Source organism: Pristiophorus japonicus, chromosome 7 (genome assembly GCF_044704955.1).
Source record: "Pristiophorus japonicus isolate sPriJap1 chromosome 7, sPriJap1.hap1, whole genome shotgun sequence".
Classification (NCBI taxonomy): domain Eukaryota; kingdom Metazoa; phylum Chordata; class Chondrichthyes; family Pristiophoridae; genus Pristiophorus; species Pristiophorus japonicus.
This window is the reverse complement of record NC_091983.1, coordinates 25,213,710-25,233,164: the sequence shown is the minus strand read 5'-3', so window position 1 is coordinate 25,233,164 and position 19,455 is coordinate 25,213,710.

Below are 19,455 nucleotides of genomic sequence, written 5' to 3'. Positions count from 1 at the left end.
CATCCTTGCGCCATGAAAAGTGTACAACGCCTCTGTAAGGGAAATAAATTCCACACCAAGTACGAGTACGTAGAAGGAAAACGTCACAGTTTATTCGTACAGAGCGCTCTGGGAGAAGTGGGGAAACTCCGCAGCTTCGCCACACCTTCTCTCCGAGCGAAGTTTCCAAGTTACAATTATACCTTTGGGGGCGGTCCCACCCCCTTACACCATTGTCCAATTATCTAACATTTTTGTAACGTCTTACCCTATATGGTAATGCTATGACAATCTATCTTTACATTGTGGTAAGTCAAAGGTTAACTAGCATACGCGCACACAAGTGGGGTTATTTTCCTCGCATCAGCAGAAAAACAAGGAACTATCTTCCTGTTATTAGTACAAGCGATATACATCTGTTTGCCTTTCCAACCGTCCGTTTCCCTACTTCCCCTATCTTCATGACTCAGGGTCAACGAACGTTGGGGTCTAAATGTGTCTTTTGTTTTAAGCAGGCAATTTGTTGCTTGAATGTTTACATGGTACAGTACCAAACACAAGAGTATTATAAACTAAGAGATAATTCTTCCACAACAGTCCCTCCTGTTGATCTTTTCCCATCTCATACGGATAAGAACAATCCAATCTTACATCCGAACTGCCTCATCGTCTTGTGCCAGGGTCCTTGGGCGAGCCTGGAGCTGGTGGTACTGCTGCAAATGGAGGTGCAGCTTCTGATCTGTTGCGGGTGGAAGTCGGGTTGTTGTATCGTTGATGTAATTCCCGGCAGCTATGGGTATCGTGGCACATAACTTGGACATACATATCTTAATCATCATCACCGCAAGGTACAATGCCAGGCATACGCCCACGATCAAAATCAGACCCTGTACAATGCTTTGTCCCAACTTAGACATCCATCCCCCCAGCCAGCCAACTTCACCATCCGGGATGGTTAGTTTCCTCACTTCTCTCCTTATATGGTCGGCTAGGTTGGTTATATTCTCCAAATTATCAGGTATATAAGTGCAACATTCGGCCCCAATCAATGCGCAAGTGCCTCCGTTCTGGGCCAATACGTAATCTAGGGCCATTTGGTTCTGAAGTATGGTAGTATGTATGGCTACCATTTCAGCTGTTATGCTCTCCATCGCCTCGGCAGTGTCGTTAGCTATTTGTTCCAGAACCCTCTCTACGTTTCTTAGTTCATCCATAGTGCGCCCTATCCCGTATGGGAACATCACAACTCCAAAGAGTCTTTCTACCGGGGTAATCGCTCTTCTTCGTCGACCTGGTGTACGCACCTCTGCCAGGGTATGTACCTGTCTGACAAAAGGGACCACATATCCCAAATAACAGGACCCTGTCCATCGCCTGGGTAACCAGGGATATGCCCTATGCCCGCACACAAAATACGTGCCATTGTATGCTGCTGGGGCGCTCAGTGTCTCAGGATAGAATGACCAAGTCTAATTTCACCCCCCCCCACCGTCATGTTCGGGAGGGGTCGGAGGAAACTTGGCTCCGCCCCTTCGGTTACGTTAAGGCGGTAGGTGCAATTACTATATCCCATGTTGTGTCCTTTTGTGCCAGTTACATTTCGGGTGAGGCATATTGTTCCCCGGGGTCTCCCTATTCTCGATGTGTTAGTCAGGGCCAAGGATGGAGGTAACGCGTGCCGATTGTAGGATGGTTGATACCATCCACGAAGCGCGCCTCTGGTATGATACCCAGCGCTTTCCCAATCTCCCTCGTCCCCACTTCCGTCCACCTTGTATGAGGTAGATGTTCCTTTGGCCTTGGATCCCTCCCATATGGGACTGGAGGAGTTCTGGTGAAGGACCAATGCGGCAACTTCGGTCAGATTTAGGGGAATGGGACGCAAAGGGATCCCTCCTCTCGAGTGTGTGGGGATATGAGAGCACACCCAGCAACTAGAGAAGTTCCCATTCCTCGCATAGGCATAGGACATATATAAAAAGGTGTTTACATGAAGCTCCCATTTTTGTCTTACCAATGGGGCACATACAATACAGACCGAGGCCATTACACAGATCGCGACGTATACTTTCATCTTATTACTCTATGTTAACAATTACTCAAAGGCAAAATGGCCGTTTGGCTTGCTTGAAGAGTCGCTCCTGATCTGTAAACAGAAAAATAATGACAGATAATACATGTATTGAGCAGCAGGCTCGAAAACCTTAAGCTGGGTTCTATGTTTCCATTGTCCTTTTCCCCTAATATCAATACAGGCGCATGTATCTCCACTAATCATAACCTCATACGGCCCTATCCACTTCGGGGCGAACCCGGGTTTTCCTGGGAGAACCTTTACCATTACGCACGTTCCGGCTTGAGGTATGTCCAGGAAGGCGGCGAACTCCAGTTTTTTTTTTATCGCATTGAGCCTGCCTTTCTCTGGTTTGCTTTCACATTTCCTGGAGACTATTACTCATCTCCAATATATATATATCTCCGAATTCTATCCCTTAGGGGTCCTACATCCGCTCCTCCCATAAAAATTCCTTCTGGGAGTTGCATCGCCCTTCCCATCATTAACTCCTAAGGGGATATGTCCGTTGTTCGATTAGGGACCGCCCTTAGTTTCATCAGAATGATGGGTAACACAGCAACCCACGTAGTCCCAGTTTCTCGGATTGCCATTGCGATCATTATCTTAAGGGTTCAATTCATCCGTTCTACCATTCCTGATCTTTGGGGATGGTATGGTTTGTGGAATTTCTGTTTTATTCCCATTAGTTGACATACGGCCTTTATTACCTTCCCCATGAAGTGGGTGCCTTGGTCCGAGTCCATTTGTAACGGCACCCCCCCATCTAGGGATTATTTCTTCCGCCAGAATTCTAGCTACCGCAGTGGCCGTACAGTTCCTTGTTGGGTAAGCTTCCACCCATCGGGTGAGCTGGCCTATTACCACTAAGCAATGTCGTTTTCCCCCGTGAGTCGGGCAGTAGTCCAGTAAAATCTATTTGTATGTTTTCCCATGGCCCTTGGGGCGTTGGTTGGTGCCCCATTCGTATCTTAATTGGCTTACCGGGATTATGTTGCGTACACGTTATACAGTGCTGACAGTGTTTGGCTATATCCTGCCCCATTCCGGACCACCACCAATCTTCTCGTGAGCCACTCCATCATGGGTCCCTTGCCGAAATGGGCCACTCCATGGTGTAGTTCCAGTAATGTCTGCTTAATGCAGTTTGCGGCTATGACTTTTCCATCCTTTCTCCACAATGAATCTATACCTGGTACCCCGCCCTTAGCCTTCCATTCCTCCTGTTCCCCCGACGAAACATCGGAGTGTAACATGACTATATCCACTTCGTCCCTCATTATGCTCCCCACCCCCTCAGTTCTTTCCTCCACGTCCTGTTCCAACGCTTGCTGTGCGGCAGCATCAGCTGCCTTATCATCTTCCTGCTCCCAGGTTTGCACCTTTTGATGAGCTTTTATTTTTATCACAGCAGCGTGCAGTGGCCCTTCAGCTGCGTGCAATAGAGCCTGGACTCTTTCCCGATGTCGGATGGGTTCTCCCCCTGTTGTGACGGACCCCCTGCATCCCCATGCTATCATATAATCATGTACAACTCCAAACGCATAGCGACTATCTGTATAGATATTAACAGTCTTGCCCCCTGCCAGCTTCAAGGCTTCGGTGAAGGCCACAATCTCAGCAACTTGGGCTGAGAGTCCCCCATCTAATCTGCCAGATGCCATGGTTTGTAACTGGCCATTTACCACGACCCACCCGGTCCGTAGTGTCCCTTCGACATACTTTCTAGACCCATCCACGTAGAGGGTCATCTGTGCCCTGGCGAATGGTTCGCCTGCTAGGCGACCTTCTATATTGTCACTATCCACTTCCTCTCACTGGTGCAGCTTCACTGCCCCCAGGAGGCCTTCTGCCGGGTTTCCTCCTATGTCCCTGATGTTCGGGTCCTGGGACGTTAACCAGCGTCATGTCAACGAGGCCCGTGTCCTGCTTTGTTTTGGCCCATACCGGCTCTAGGGCCTCGCATTTCACCCCGTCTACCCCCGACTCTTATCCCTAATCCCGGGCCAGTGGTTTAGCACTGCCCATTTTCGCAATGTTTCGTAAGGGCGCGGAGTACTTGCTTTTACGTCCATCCGCTTGCAGCCAGATTATTTTGTTAAGCTCGGCGTCTATTAATAGTTTAAGTTCCTAGAATAATTTTTTTCATTATTTGTATCAGGCGAGTATTATTACATGGGCTAGTTCTGTTTTATTTTATTCTGACTATCCCACCATTTACTTTTTCTGTCAGGTGAGTCTTCTTTATTCTATTAAGAAATCCAAATGAATAATGTCCAATATAAAACAGTTGTCAATGGAAAGGGTTAACTTCTTTACAGGTTTGTAAGAAGGCCTGGTGTCATTATGTGACTTCACGTAACCATCCGAATTTCATTTTTTTTTTAAGTCTTTGTGCTTTCAAAACTTGCTTAGAAATTAGGAATCCGTTAAAACAGCAGAAATCATTCGTAAAGTCGTCATGATAGAAGTCTTCTCATCAGGACAGACAGCATTTTAGATTAAATTTAAATTTTTTCCTTAACTTCTAATTCAAGTACTTGCCAAAGATTTTTTTTTAATTGATTTAAAATGATACCACACATTTTTAATAGCTATTTTGTTTACTAAACTTCAATTTTTCACACAAGCTGTATGCATTCCAACATTTCCTATAAGAATTTTAAAATCAGTAAGATTTTCTAATTCCCAATTTTTCTTTCTGTGCTGAGTTCGCATAGCTTAGATCTCTTCTCCTCATTATTTTCAAAACCCTTCTGCTTGTTTCGACTGTTCGGGACTTTTCTGGATAAATACATCTATTCTGGAAATCTTTTCAAACTGCAATGAAACTTTCTCGTAATTTAAAATCATTTTCAATGGAGAGTGTCTTTTACCTCTTCCAAAAATCTTTTCAATTAAACCAATATCTTTTTTTTTCACAGCCAATATCAACGAGTATTTAGTAAGTTATGTCCTCTTTTTTTGATCTCCTTTCTTCAAATTAGGTTTTGGTATTTTACACAGAGGGCTCATCTCTCGGTAACTTTGTTAATTCAGACAATCGAAGACACTTTTTCTTTCAATTTCGTTCAATTTGTTTTCTTTCAAGGCTGCATCTTTATCCTTTCTTTTCATAACTAGAACGGAGTCTAGCACATAGGCTGTCAGGGCTGCTTTTCGTCATCTCAAATGTCCCAGTTTTTCTTTCTGTTTCTGCGTCTCCCACCCCTCTCTCTGTTCTTTCACACTTTTTTTTTCCCGTCGGGGCCCATCCCTCCTTTCGGTCATGTATAGTCTGGTGAGGGACCCTAGGCGGGGCCCTCTCCATTTCCTTACCACTCATCGTAGTCTCACGTCACGGTCTCACGATTGTCAGAGGGACGCCTGGTCTTACTCACTTCTACCAGGCGGACTTACAATCTTTATCGTCAGAGGTGTCTGATTACACTTGCGATTCTTACCACTCATTGTAGTCTCACGTCACAGTCTTACTACTGTCAGCAGTCCGTTCAGGACTTGCAGTCTCTATCGTCAGAGGTGTTTTAACACACTTGCGATTCATTAAAAATGGCGCCTCCGCGACCTACTACGATCTTTTCCAGCCGCACCCACAACTTACTACAACCACATTAAATGTTCTACACACGACCCCCAATATCCCGACCTGTGTGACTCAAAGTCGCAAGGAGATTAGTCCCTACTTCACTCACTGTTCCACTTTTCCGTCGCCACTTTGTCCTCTCGTTTGTTCCCTTCGACCTTAATCCTTGGCCTTCACGTGGGGCATTCGCCCTCTTAATTCCTGCTCAAGTTAGGTGACTGAGATAGTTTGTGACAATCGAGGTGGCGGGGAACACTCGTTTCTTTCACACACACATACACCACTTACACCATGCTAGCTTAGACTCTAACCCGCGGTTCAACTGTGGTTTTTCTCACCGTTCACGGACGTTTTGTTCTTTGGTGAATCGGGGCTCAGTGGTCGCCCTGTTCTGGGGCCCAATTGACTGGACGGTCAAACCTTGACTACTCGTCCCTCTCCACCGGCTAGGCGACCCAAAGCGACCGTATTCACCCTGCTCGCAGCGCCAAATCTGTAAGGGAAATAAATTCCACACCAATTTCGAGTATGGTGAAGGAAAACGTCACAGTTTATTCATACAGAGCGCTCAGGGAGAAGTGGGAAACTCCGCAGCTTCGCCACACCTTCTCTCCGAGCGAAGTTTCCAAGTTACAATTATACCTTTGGGGGCAGTCCCGCCCCCTTACACCATTGTCCAATTATCTAACATTTTTGTAACGTCTTACCCTATATGATAATGCTATGACAATCTATCTTTACATTGTGGTAAGTCAAAGGTTAACTAGCATACGCACACACAAGTGGGGTTATTTTCCTTGCATCAGCAGAAAAACAAGGAACTATCTTCCTGTTATTAGTACAAGCGATATACATCTGTTTGCCTTTCCAAAAGTCCATTTCCCTACTTCCCCTATCTTCATGACTCAGGGTCAATGAACGTTGGGGTCTAAATGTGTCTTTTGTTTTAAGCAGGCAATTTGTTGCTTGAACGTTTACATGGTACAGTACCAAAAACAAGAGTATTATAAACTAAGAGATAATTCTTCCACAACAGCCTCCCTTCAGGCTGTGCCCCCTGATGCAGGCCCCAGATGCCGAAACTTCCTTACCAAGTCCCGGCTGGTAACATTCATGCCACGCCTCCGTTTGCGCCTCGAAAACCGAAGCACCTAAAATCCAGCCCAAGGTGCTGACAGAACTCTGCCACCTCTTATAACCAGACCTGCGCCCTCACCCCAGGGCAAGGACGGCACTCCTCTCACTCTATTTCCCAGCCAGTTGAATGATCTGCTGCAGGCAGAATGCACCTCCCCTTTAAGAGGTGCAGACTGCCTTTAAGAAGTGCTGGCTAGCATTATCGAGCTAAAGTTAATCTGCTAGCCTTGCATGAACTTGGGCCCTCTGCTGAGTATTCAGCCACTCAGCAACGAGTTCAGGGCAGGGCTCAACGCCACAATCATGCTCATCAACAGGCAGCATGATGTTAGCGTGTTGCCTGCGTTCCTTTCAACGGGCACGGGGTGATTGCAAACAAATTTCTTGGCCAAAGTATTAGGGAAATGAGAGAAAGTGAGAGTAAGAAAGAGGGAGAGAATGAAAGAGAAAAATAAAATAAGGAAGGAAAGAGAATGAAAGAGCAAGGAAGAGAAAGAAAGGTAAAGCATTGGAGAAAGAGGGAGCGAAAGCGAGTGAGACAAAGATAGTGAGAGAACGAGAATAAAGAAAGGAAGGAAAGAAATAATGAAAGAGAATGAAGGAAAGAGAGAAGCACAGAAATAGAAAAAGAGAAAGGACACATTGACTCACATTTATAAAAAGTGCAAGAACCCAACAGTGGTAAAATGTAGGGTGAAATTAAAGACTCTTACCTTGATTGGGAAAAGATAAATGTATTCTGAAAATTGGACCATGCAAAAGGTTAAGAAAAATTCTGCAAATGGATGCTAGAAAATGTTGTCAATGCAATTACACTTAAAATGACTCATAGAATGATACAACACAGAGGAGGCCATTCGGCCCATCGTGCCTATGCCGGATCTTTGAAAGAGCTCTCCGATTAATCCCACTCCTCTGCTCTTTCCCCATAGCTCTGTAAATGTTTTCCGATAAGTATACATCCAATTCCCTTCAGAAAGTTACTATTAAATCTGCTTCCACCACCCTTCCAGGTAGTAATTCCAGATCACAACAACTTGTTATGTGAAAATAAATTCCCTCATGTCACCTCTGGTTCTTTTGCCAATTACCTTAAGTCTGTGCCCTCTCGGTATCGACCCTTCTGCTGCTGGAAACAGTTTCTCCCTATTTAATCTATCAAAACCCTTCATGATTTTGAAAACATCTTTCGAGTTTCCTCTTAACCTTCTCTGCTCCAAGGAGAACAATCAGAAGAACATAAGAACATAAGAATTAGGAACAGGAGTAGGCCATCTAGCTCCTTGAGCCTGCTCGCCATTCAACAAGATCATGGCTGATCTGGCTGTAGACTCAGTTCCACTTACCCGCCCGCTCCCCATAACCCTTAATTACCTTATTTGTTAAAAATCTATCGATCTATGATTTGAATACATTCAATGAGCTAGCCTCAACTGCTTCCTTTGGCAGAGAATTCCACAGATTCACAACCCTCTGGGAGAAGAAATTCCTTCTCAACTCGGTTTTAAATTGGCTCCTCCGTATTTTGAGGCTGTGCCCCCTAGTTCTAGTCTCCCCGACCAGTGGAAACAACCTCTCTGCCTCTATCTTGTCTATCCCTTTCATGATTTTAAATGTTTCTATAAGATCACCCCTCATCCTTCTGAAGTCCAACGAGTAAAGACCCAGTCTACTCAATCTATCATCATAAGGTAACCCCCTCATCTCCGGAATCAGCCTAGTGAATCATCTCTGTACCCCCTCCAAAACTAGTATATCCTTCCTTAAGTAAGGTGACCAAAACTGCACGCAGTACTCCAGGTGCAGCCTCACCAATACCCTATACAGTTGCGGAAGGACCTCCCTGCTTTTGTACTCCATCCCTCTCGCAATGAAGGTCAACATTCCATTCGCCTTCCTGATTACCTGCTGCACGTGCAAACTAAGAGTTTCATGCATAAGGACCCCCAGGTCCCTCTGCACCGCAACATGTTGTAATTTCTCCCCATTCAAATAATATTCCCTTTTACTGTTTTTTTTTCCAAGATGGATGACCTCACACTTTCCGACATTGTATTCCATCTGCCAAACCTTAGCCCATTCGCTTAACCTATCTAAATCTCTTTGCAGCCTCTCTGTGTCCTCTACACAACCCGCTTTCCCACTAATCTTTGTGTCATCTGCAAATTTTGTTACACTGCACTCTGTCCCCTCTTCCAGGTCATCTATGTATATTGTAAACAGTTGTGGTCCCAGCACCGATCCCTGTGGCACACCACTAACCATCGATTTCCAACCCGAAAAGGACCCATTTATCCCCACTCTCTGCTTTCTGTTCGCCAGCCAATTCTCTATCCATGCTAATACATTTCCCCTGACTCCGCGTACCTTTATCTTCTGCAGTAACCTTTTGTGTGGCACCTTATCGAATACCTTTTGGAAATCTAAATACACCACATCCATCGGTACACCTCTATCCACCATGCTTGTTATATCCTCAAAGAATTCAAGTAAATTAGTTAAACATGATTTCCCCTTCATGAATCCATGTTGCGTCTGCTTGATTACACTATTCCTATCCAGACGTCCCGCTATTTCTTCCTTAATGATAGCTTCAAGCATTTTCCGCACTACAGATGTTAAACTAACCGGCCTATAGTTACTTGCCTTTTGTCTGCCCCCTTTTTTAAACGGAGGTGTTACCTTAGCTGCTTTCCAATCCGCTGGTACCTCCCCAGAGTCGAGAGAATTTTGGTAAATTATAACGAATGCATCTGCCATAACTTCCGCCATCTCTTTTAATACTCTGAGATGCATTTCATCAGGACCAGGGGACTTGTTTACCTTAAGTCCCATTAGGCTGTCCAGCACCACCCCCCTAGTGATAATGATTATCTCAAGGTCCTCCCTTCCCACATTCCTGTGACCAGCAATTTCTGGCATGGTTTTTGTGTCTTCCACTGTGAAGACCGAAGCAAAATAATTGTTTAAGATCTCAGCCATTTCCACATTTCCCATTATTAAATCACCCTTCTCAACTTCTAAGGGACCAACATTTACTTTAGTCACTCTTTTCCATTTTATATATCTGTAAAAGCTTTTACTATCTGTTTTTATGTTTTGTGCAAGTTTACTTTCGTAATCTATCTTCCCTTTCTTTATTGCATTCTTAGTCATTCTTTGCTGTCGTTTAAAATTTTCCCAATCTTCTAGTTTCCCACAAACCTTGGCCACCTTATACGCATTGGTTTTTAATTTGATACTCTCCTTTATTTCCTTGATTATCCACGGCTAGTTATACCTTTTCTTACCGCCCTTCTTTTTCACTGGAATATATTTTTGTTGAGCACTATGAAAGAGCTCCTTAAAAGTCCTCCACTGTTCCTCAATTGTGCCACCGTTTAGTCTGTGTTTCCAGTCTACTTTAGCCAACTCTGCCTTCATCCCACTGTAGTCCCCTTTGTTTAAGCATAGTACGCTCGTTTGAGACACTACTTCCTCACCCTCAATCTGTATTAAAAATTCAACCATACTGTGATCACTCATTCCGAGAGGATCTTTTACTTAGAGATCGTTTATTATTCCTGTCTCATTACACAGGACCAGATCTAAGATCGCTTGCTCCCTTGTAGGTTCTCTGACATACTTTTCTAAGAAACAATCCCGTATGCATTCTATGAATTACTCCTCAAGGCTACCCTGTGCGATTTGATTTGACCAATCGATATGTAGGTTAAAATCCCCCATGATTACTGCCGTTCCTTTTTCACATGCCTCCATTATTCCCTTGATTATTGCCCGCCCCACCATGAAGTTATTATTTGGGGGCCTATAAACTATGCCCACCAGTGACTTTTTCCCCTTACTATCTCTAATCTCCACCCACAATGATTCAACATTTTGTTCATCAGAGCCAATATCATCTCTCACAACTGCCCTGATATCTTCCTTTATTAACAGAGCTACCCCACTCCTTTCCCTTCTTGTCTATCTTTCCAAATTGTCAGATACCCCTGTATGTTTAATTCCCAGTCTTGGCCACCCTGCAACCACGTTTCTGTAATGGCCACCAAATGATACCCATTTGTAATGATTTGTGCCGACAACTCATTTACTTTATTTCGAATGCTGCGTGCGTTTAGGTAGAGTGTTTTAATACTAGTTTTTAAACCATGATTTTTAGTTTTGACCCCTCCTGCAGCCCCTTTATATTCATACATATTGTCCCTTCCTATCACCATGTGGTTTACACTTACCGCAGTGCTAGTCTGCTCTGTTGCCTCCTGCCTTTTGCATTCTTTCTTGGGATCCTGTTCATCTGAGCTCTCACCTATTCTAACTAGCTCAGAGCCCTCTCATGTGCTCGGAATACTCCTTGCATTGAGGCACCGAGCTTTCATGCTTGCCTTTTTATTACACTTTGACCCTTTAGAATTTTGCAGTACAGTGGCCCTTTTTGTTTTTTGCCTTGGGTTTCTCTGCCCTCCACTTTTACTCATCTCCTTTCTGTCTTTTGCTTCTGTCTCCTTTTTGTTTCCCTCTGTCTCCCTGCATTGGTTCCCATCCCCCTGCCATATTAGTTTAACTCCTCCCCAACAGCACCAGCAAACACTCCCCCTAGGACATCCCACAGTCTCTCCGCATAACAGAAGTCCCTCATCCCCTGTACAATTCTCATAAATCTCTTCTGCACCCTCTCTAAGGCCTTGACATCCTTCCTAAAGTGTGGTGCCCAGAATTGGCCACAATACTCCAGCTGGATCCTAACCAATGTTTTATAAAGGCTTACCTTTTGTACTCTATGCCTCTGTTAATAAAGCCAAGGATCCCATATACTTATTTAACAGCCTTCTCAACTTGTCCTACAACCTTCAAAGATTTGTGTACATACACCCCCAGGCCCCTCCGTTCCTGCACTCCCTTTAAAATAATATAATTTAGTAGATATTGCCTTTCCTCATTCTTCCTACCAAAATGTATCACTTCACATTTCTCTGTGTTAAATTTCATCTGCCATGTGTCAGCCCATTTCACCAGTCTGTCGATGTATTGTTTATCACATTTCCGAGTTGAGTGCCATCAGAAATCTTTGAAATCATTCCCTGTATACCCAAGTCCAGATCGTTAACATATATCAAAAAGAGCAGTGGTCCTAATACTGACCCCTGGAGAACACCACTGTATACTTCTCTCCTGTCTGAAAAACAACCGTTCACCACTGCTCTCTGCTTTCTGTCCCTTAGCCAATGTTATATCCATACTGCCACTGTCCCTTTAATCCCATGGGCTTTAGTTTTGCTAACAAGCTTGTACTTGTTTGTACCTTAATTACGAAAATCTGAATTAGTTGCAGACATAAGGCTCAATTTTCCCCAGTGATGTGCGCCGTTTTTTTGGCACGCGCCGCATTTTTTGCCCTAAATTTAAAAATCCAAGTTTCCCCAAAGATTGTGCGCCAGCGTACGTTAGTTACGACTTTTGTCGGTTCGTTTTTTTTTGCGTCATAGGGGACGTAACCTGATATCTGCACCAGTTTTTCACAATTATGCAAGTTTGGCCAACTTACATTTCTCTTAGGACGGCGTATGTGACCACTCCCAAAAAACCTTCTGGACACTTAAGTAAAACAAGTGCACATCAAATAGTCGCCGCAGAAAGACGCCATTGTTTTTAGGCAAAGTTTTGAAGGGAGCTAAAACATACAAATATGCATCATTAAGCTTAAGTTTTTCCAACTGAAAATGCATAGGATTTTGAATGCAATTCTCCAAGTTTGGATTTTTAAAAAAGTGCCACGCCATCATCGAACGTCTCCAAACCGGGCTCGAGGGTCGGAGCGTCGGCCAGCAGAATCGGTCCTCCGCCCGGACACAGGGGATTGGGGCTCGGCTTGAAAATAAGCTTGGGGGGGGGGTGTGGGGAAGGCAGGGGCAGTGGCAGCCGAACTGAAGGGATGAAAACCCTTACACTATGCAGCAAGCATCATCGGATAAAGCCCGGTGTGGGGTTGTTTCCTGATCTAAGCAAGCCCACTGTGCATGCTCAGACCTGGGTATGGTCCATACTAGGGCATTGACCTTGGGGAGAGAGAGAACAAAGAAGCTTGTCCTGCCTGCCGTTTTGAGTTTCTTGCAAAGGTACAATTTAATCACGCGGGCAATACTAACAATGCCATAACTTGTGCAAGCCTTCTGTATGATGGTGCTGCGGAGGAGACAATTGATTTGACATCATCGCATGAGGAACCTCAGAGCACGTAGAATGATGGGCAGGAGGCCTTACCCACATCTGGTATATCGAGACAGGCATTCATACCTGCACCTGAGTGATGCAGACTGTGCCAGAAGGTTGTGTTTGCGCAATGAAGTTGTAACCGAGATCTGTGGGTTAGTAAAAGCAGACCTGCAACCTAGAAGCATCAGGAGGACTGCTTTGTCAGTTGAAGTGAAGGTTACAGCTGCATTTTCATTCTATGCATCTGGATCATTCCACGCCACAACTGGGGATGTGTGCACCATTTCTCAACATGCAACACACATCTGCATTTGGCAGGTGACTGCTGCACTATATGCCCGGAGGAATGACTACATAAGGTTCTCCTTGACCGCCCAAGCAATGCATGAAAGGGCTGTGGGCTTCTCCAGGATTGCTGGCTTTCCAAAGGTACAGGGCTGCATTGATTGCACCCACATCGCCTTGCGAGCACCTTGGGAGGATTCTGAGATGTACAGGAACAGAAAAGGCTTCCACTCCATTAATGTGCAGCTCATGTGTGACGACATGCAACAGATCATGTCAGTTGATGCAAGATACCCTGGGAGCATCCATGATGCGTTCATCCTACATGAGAGCACTATATCTGCCATGTTTCAGCAGCAGCCAGAAGGGCAGAGCTGGCTACTGGGAGACAAAGGATACAGCCTCGCCACCTGGCTCATGACGTCCCTATGTGTAACCCAGAAGGAAGCTGACCGGGAATACAACATGTTGTAAATTGCGACACGCAGCATAATAGAGAGGACTATTGGCATATTGAAACAGCGTTTCCGATGCCTGGACAATTCCGGAGGCTACTTGCTTTACTCCCCTGAGATTGTTGGTAAGTTCACTGTTGTGTGCTGCATGTTGCATAACTTAGCCATCATGAGGCAACAATAGCTGATAGTAGAAGACCCACCTGAGGTGCGAGTGGCTGATGATGAGGAGGAAGATGCAAATGACGAGGAGGATGAGGACGAGGAAGCCATGCAACTACCTGAACACAGAGCATGATTGCGGAGTAGGGAGGGCCATTGTGCCACTTCAACAATTACTCGAGCCTCGTGCCAGCAGCTCATCCATGAATGCTTTGCTGCCTGAAGGCTCAGCGGCAACTATTCCAAATGGACCATGTTTACTGTTTGGACCTGTTCCATAATGTTGTGTTGTGTTAATGGAACAAATAATGGAAATGATTCAGTTATAATTTAAAATATATTTTATTCAAAAGTTTAACAAACATTTATTTTTACTTAACTTAAATAAAAATGTTTTTGTATCAAACTTTACATTTTTCAGTTAAGATCACTTACAAACTTTAAGATCACTTACAAACTTTTAAACTTGTAACTTTACATAACTTACAAAAAACTTTTAATTTGAGAACAGTTACAACAGTAACAATAATAATAACAACAACAACAACAACAGCAAAGAAAGGCTGGATCCATCTCTCCCACTTTATTCTAAGACCGGCCAATGCACTTGATCTTGGCGACTTCACCCCTGCCCGCAGGCAGTGGCGCAGCATTTCTCGGGTTGGTACCAAGCTTATTCTTTCAAACATCTCGGTAATGCGCACTTCTTGATGGGGGGGGGGGGGGGGGCAGGGCAGGTGGTAATGTGGAAGGCCCGGCTTGGGCCTCTTCAGAGGCTGGTCTGGGGATTGGAGTGGGAGTGGCAATTGATTCTGTCAAAGGGCACGGGATCAGGGCATGTTCCCTTATTGCAGCAGCTAACTCCGACATTCCCTCCCTCATGTGCCCTGACAGTGTCTCAACTACCTGCAACATTCTCTCCCTCATTTTCACCGACAGTGTCTGAGCTACCTGTGACATTCCCTCCTTCATGTTCACCGACAGTGTTCCCATTTCTCGTGAGAGTGTTGGTACTTCTCCCGACAGTCCTGATACCTCATCAGCCACCCCACTGATGGTGTCCAGGAGTGATCGAGTAAGGTCAATGCTCTCCTCACCCATTGCCATCATCTGAACCACATCTGTTACATCCTGCGCCTCGGGAGAGAGCTGTTGAGCTCTCCTTCCCCTCCTCACTCTGGGTGTGGCTCGCTACAGCCCACTGGGATCCGCAGCCTCGGACGGTGGGGCCCTGGGTGTTCCTCGCTGCACCCCACTGGAATCCCCAGCCTCGGACTGTGGGAAACCATGGACTGTTCCAGCAACACTTGTACCACTCAGGAAAGGGGCTGGTACCTCAATGGGCGGCACCTGCACCTCCTCCAAAGTGTTACAACAGTGGGGACTTCATCCATCACTTCCCTCTCTCCCTCATCCCCATGTTCTTTGTCTGGAAGGTGGGATTGGAAGATGTTCTCCTCTTCAGGCTCGTCCGTGTCTGAATCTTCTTCTGCATTGTCAGGGTTGGCCTCAAGTTCTGCAAAATATAACAGAACAGACAAATGGTTAGCAGCAGAGGAGGGGGCAGGGTGGGTGGCATGAGTAGGCTCACACAGCGCAGGCAGCAGGCTGATTTGAAGGACCACAATGAATGATGGCACATTGCATCCACTGAAGCGTAGCTGACAGAGACATCCCCATGAACCGAAGCATGGCTAGCCCACGCAGTACTGAACAGTTAGCAAAGCCAGACTGTGGAATTTGCAGGACTTACCCTCTCCCTCGAGTGTGGGCCCAGCTTGTGCAGTGGTGGTTGCTTTTCTCCAGGCAGGACCCATCAAAGCAGCGACTCTCTCTTCCAAAGTTGTCAGTGAGTGCAGATTTTCTGGGCCTCCTCCTGTTCGAGTTCTTTCCTGTTTGTCGTGTGCCACTTTTCTCTGCAAAGATGAAAATATAACTTTTTAGAGAGGGTGTCTTTCTGCTGGGTGAGTCATATACAGCTGGTCACAGTTACAATTGCAATTCCATTGAATTGACCAAGGTCCTGGCATTTCTTTTTGCACTAGCCTCCAGACCTCGAGGTGGTCACCATTGCACAGTAATCTTCTGCAAGTTGGTTCCAGCGTTTCTTCATTTCTTTTGGTGAAACTTTTATGTGACCTATGCTGGTGTCTATCTTGTGCCATCTGGCCTCAATCACAGTAACTTCATCTGTAAGAAATTCTTTGTCCTTGAGCCGCGTTGTATCTTGTATTGCAGCTATGATTTTCCAATGAGAATTAAAGTTCTCACACACAACTGACTTTTTAAAAATGGTCGAATGCAGACCGGGAGCTGTACTGGGCATGCGTACCCATTGGAATCATGTCAAAAGCATCCTTTTTTTTTCGCGCATGCACAGAAGGGGGGGTACATCTTTTTTTCCTGCCAGACAGTAAGCTCCACACCCTCCCCCTGCACCCACCCCCGAAGCTACAGGATAAATTCCAACTATTTTAATTTGTTATATAATTTTTATTATACTTCCAACATTAGCAGAGCACACAGAAAAAGGGAAATACATTTATTTTGTGCTTTTCACAACTTCAGGATGTCCCAAGCATTTTTATAGCCAATTAAATACTTTTGAAGCATAGTTGCTGTTGTAATATAGGAACCGTGACAGCCCATTTGCACACAGCAAACTCTAAGAACAGCAATGAAATAAATAACCAGATCATCTGTTTTAATTATGTTGATTAAGGAATAAATATTGCTCAGGACACTAGGGAGAACTCCCCTGTTCTTCTTGAAATAGCACCAGGGGATCTTTTTCAGAGGACAATAAGGGCCTCTGTTTAACCTCTCATTCGAAATATGGCACCTCCAACAATGCAGCACTCACTCTGTCTAGATCTTTTACTCAAGTGGGACTTGAACCCACAACATTCTGACTTCGTGGGGAGAGTGCTACCCACTGAGCCACGGCTGACACAGAAAATCATACCACTATAATCCCGGCAGGATTTCCTTTCTTTGTAAAGTTGAGGCTGAGAAATACTCAAACTTGTTCCTGTGTCGAGACAGGAAGAATAGGCACTCTTTAAGCTAAGGGGCAGAATTAGTTATAGCATTATCTTTAACATCACACGATAAGAGGCAAAATGCTGTATCAGCTGTACATGGTAATACTCATGGCAAAGCTCATTCGCTGCCCCTCTGTCACATATGTAAATAAGATGGAAATTAGGGCCTTTCAGGAACCAAGCGATATGACCAATCTTCTCTCCACAGATGCTGTCTGACCCGCTGAGATTTCCAGCGTTTTCTGTTTTATTTCAAATTCCAGCACCCGCAGCATTTTGCTTTTGTATATAACCGATTAGATGCTTTACTTCAAGTTTAAATGGAATGTATCGCATTCTGTGGCAAGGTTGACTTTAGATTAAATTTTAATTCTGCACGAAGTTGATCAACTGTCGTCTGTACAAAAGTTTTCATATTCTTTACATACATTGGCCCAAAGTTTCCTGTGGCAGGGCAATGAATGGTGCCTACTGTTAGACTCGCCCTTGCCTGTTTATTATCCATGATATTTTGTGCAGCAAGTTGCTGTACATGGGAGATGGAAACGGTGAGGTGCCCGCTACAGGGCATCTGGGACCTGAGTGAATAGGGAAAGCAACTGTGCGTCTCCTTAACCAACCAGATTGAAGTATTGTGAAATAAACAACTCAAGAACTGAGAAGGAAGTGTAAATCAGAGTGAGTGCATTCAGCACCAAATCTGGTACTGAAAGAGAAATAGAGGGAAAGAAAGATTGAATTAAATAAGAGAGATAAAAGAGAAAGTAAAAGTAATCTCCACCAACAATTTAAACCTGAGGGAATGAAACTCGACACTTGTAATAGTTGATTTCCATTGCCAGAGAGGTTGATTGGCAGTAATTAACACTTATCACATTATTAAAAGGGTACTAAGACTTGAAATTACTTGGCTTAACTTACTATGGTGAGTTTAGTTCATATCTACCATAGAAGAACAAGAATTTCACATTGCTCAATGCATTTGAATGGTATGAAGGAATGCAAAATTCACAAGAAACGCCGCCTGTGTTTGGGCTCATTTGAAAGGAAATTTAATTTGGGACTATCTACCGAAAAGTTTGGAACACTAAAGTGCTTATGGAAGAAACTACGAACTTTAATAGAATTATGAACTTTTACAAGACAAATTCAAGCCTGTGGGTGGACCTAGGGAACAAAAGAAGCCCACTTGATTATTGGAACTGTCTGGGTGTGAGGACCAAGTTAACCTGTCTGGAAGAATGAGTATTTGGAAATCCTTCTCCACAAGAGCCATTACCATCACAAAATCACCCAGAGGTAGCTCCCCATCAACATGGGTCTGGACAAACCATTTCAGCATATACATCACAAAGAGGCCCAATCCAGCCTGTATGCGAAAGACTAAGCACAAAAGGACATTGCAATTATCAAACTAATATTTCCATCAGGAAATAGTTTTCGAACATCAACCCACCCAAGACATATCAACTTTAACGAGCCCGACAAAATATTACAAAGAAGTACCAAGCCCGCCAAAATTATACAAAGGATTGTGAAAAGATTGGGTGGCAAGATTAGAAACACTGAAATCGTATAACTGCCCACGTTTTCAACAGAGGTTAGAGGGGAGAGAGATGGTCGCTACTACCTCATCAAGACAAGGAGAGAAACCAACGCGACAGTTGTAAACTAACTTCTCCAGCCTCGAAGTCTTGAAGTCCTGAAGGAAGGAAGAACATCACCATCTACCATTAACTATCAAAAGGATTGGTAAGCATATGTCCCTGCCTGCCCTGGAGTCTAACCTAGCTAGAATTAGGTATTGAGTGGTGGGAGGTATAATTTTACTGCAACCCCTTTTGAATGTGTAGTGTATGGTACTTTATTAGAGTGATTATAAGTTTGACCTTGTACCATTCCTTGTATTGTGCCTTATAAGAGTGATTGTAAGTTTGGCCTTGTAATTTCTTACTAGAGTAGTAAGCCTGTATTACCTTGACTGTAATAAAAACAAAGTTCTTTGCATCAAATCAGTGTCCTTTGCACTTTTGTCACACCCCCCAAATAAATCCAGAGTACAGAATCTAAGGGAGTGGGAGCGATTCGAAACCACTCAAGGACCCCCTCATCGAGACCACACACCACCCCCCCCCCCCCCCCCCCACCTTACAGGTAAGGCAGACAGATAATGCTTCTGAAACTCAACATCAAAAAAAGTTACGCATACAGCAAGACAGATATAGGTTGTATGAGAAAAATACAGAATATAGTCAACACATTGCAATGCCTACATCTCCTGTATGTCTAAACCTAAAGACCAGGCCATTTTGGAAGAGCACAGTTATACAAGGGTAAACATCTAGGTTTTGTGGCACGCCATAGCCTCCAAAAAGGAGCCACTTGGATGAAATGAGAGATCCAAATGCCAATATAAAACCTAGACAGTGCAGTACTGAGGGAGCACTGCACTGTCGGAGGTGCTGTCTTTTGGATGAGACATTAAACCGAGATACGTTCTGCCCTAATTAGATAGATGTAAAA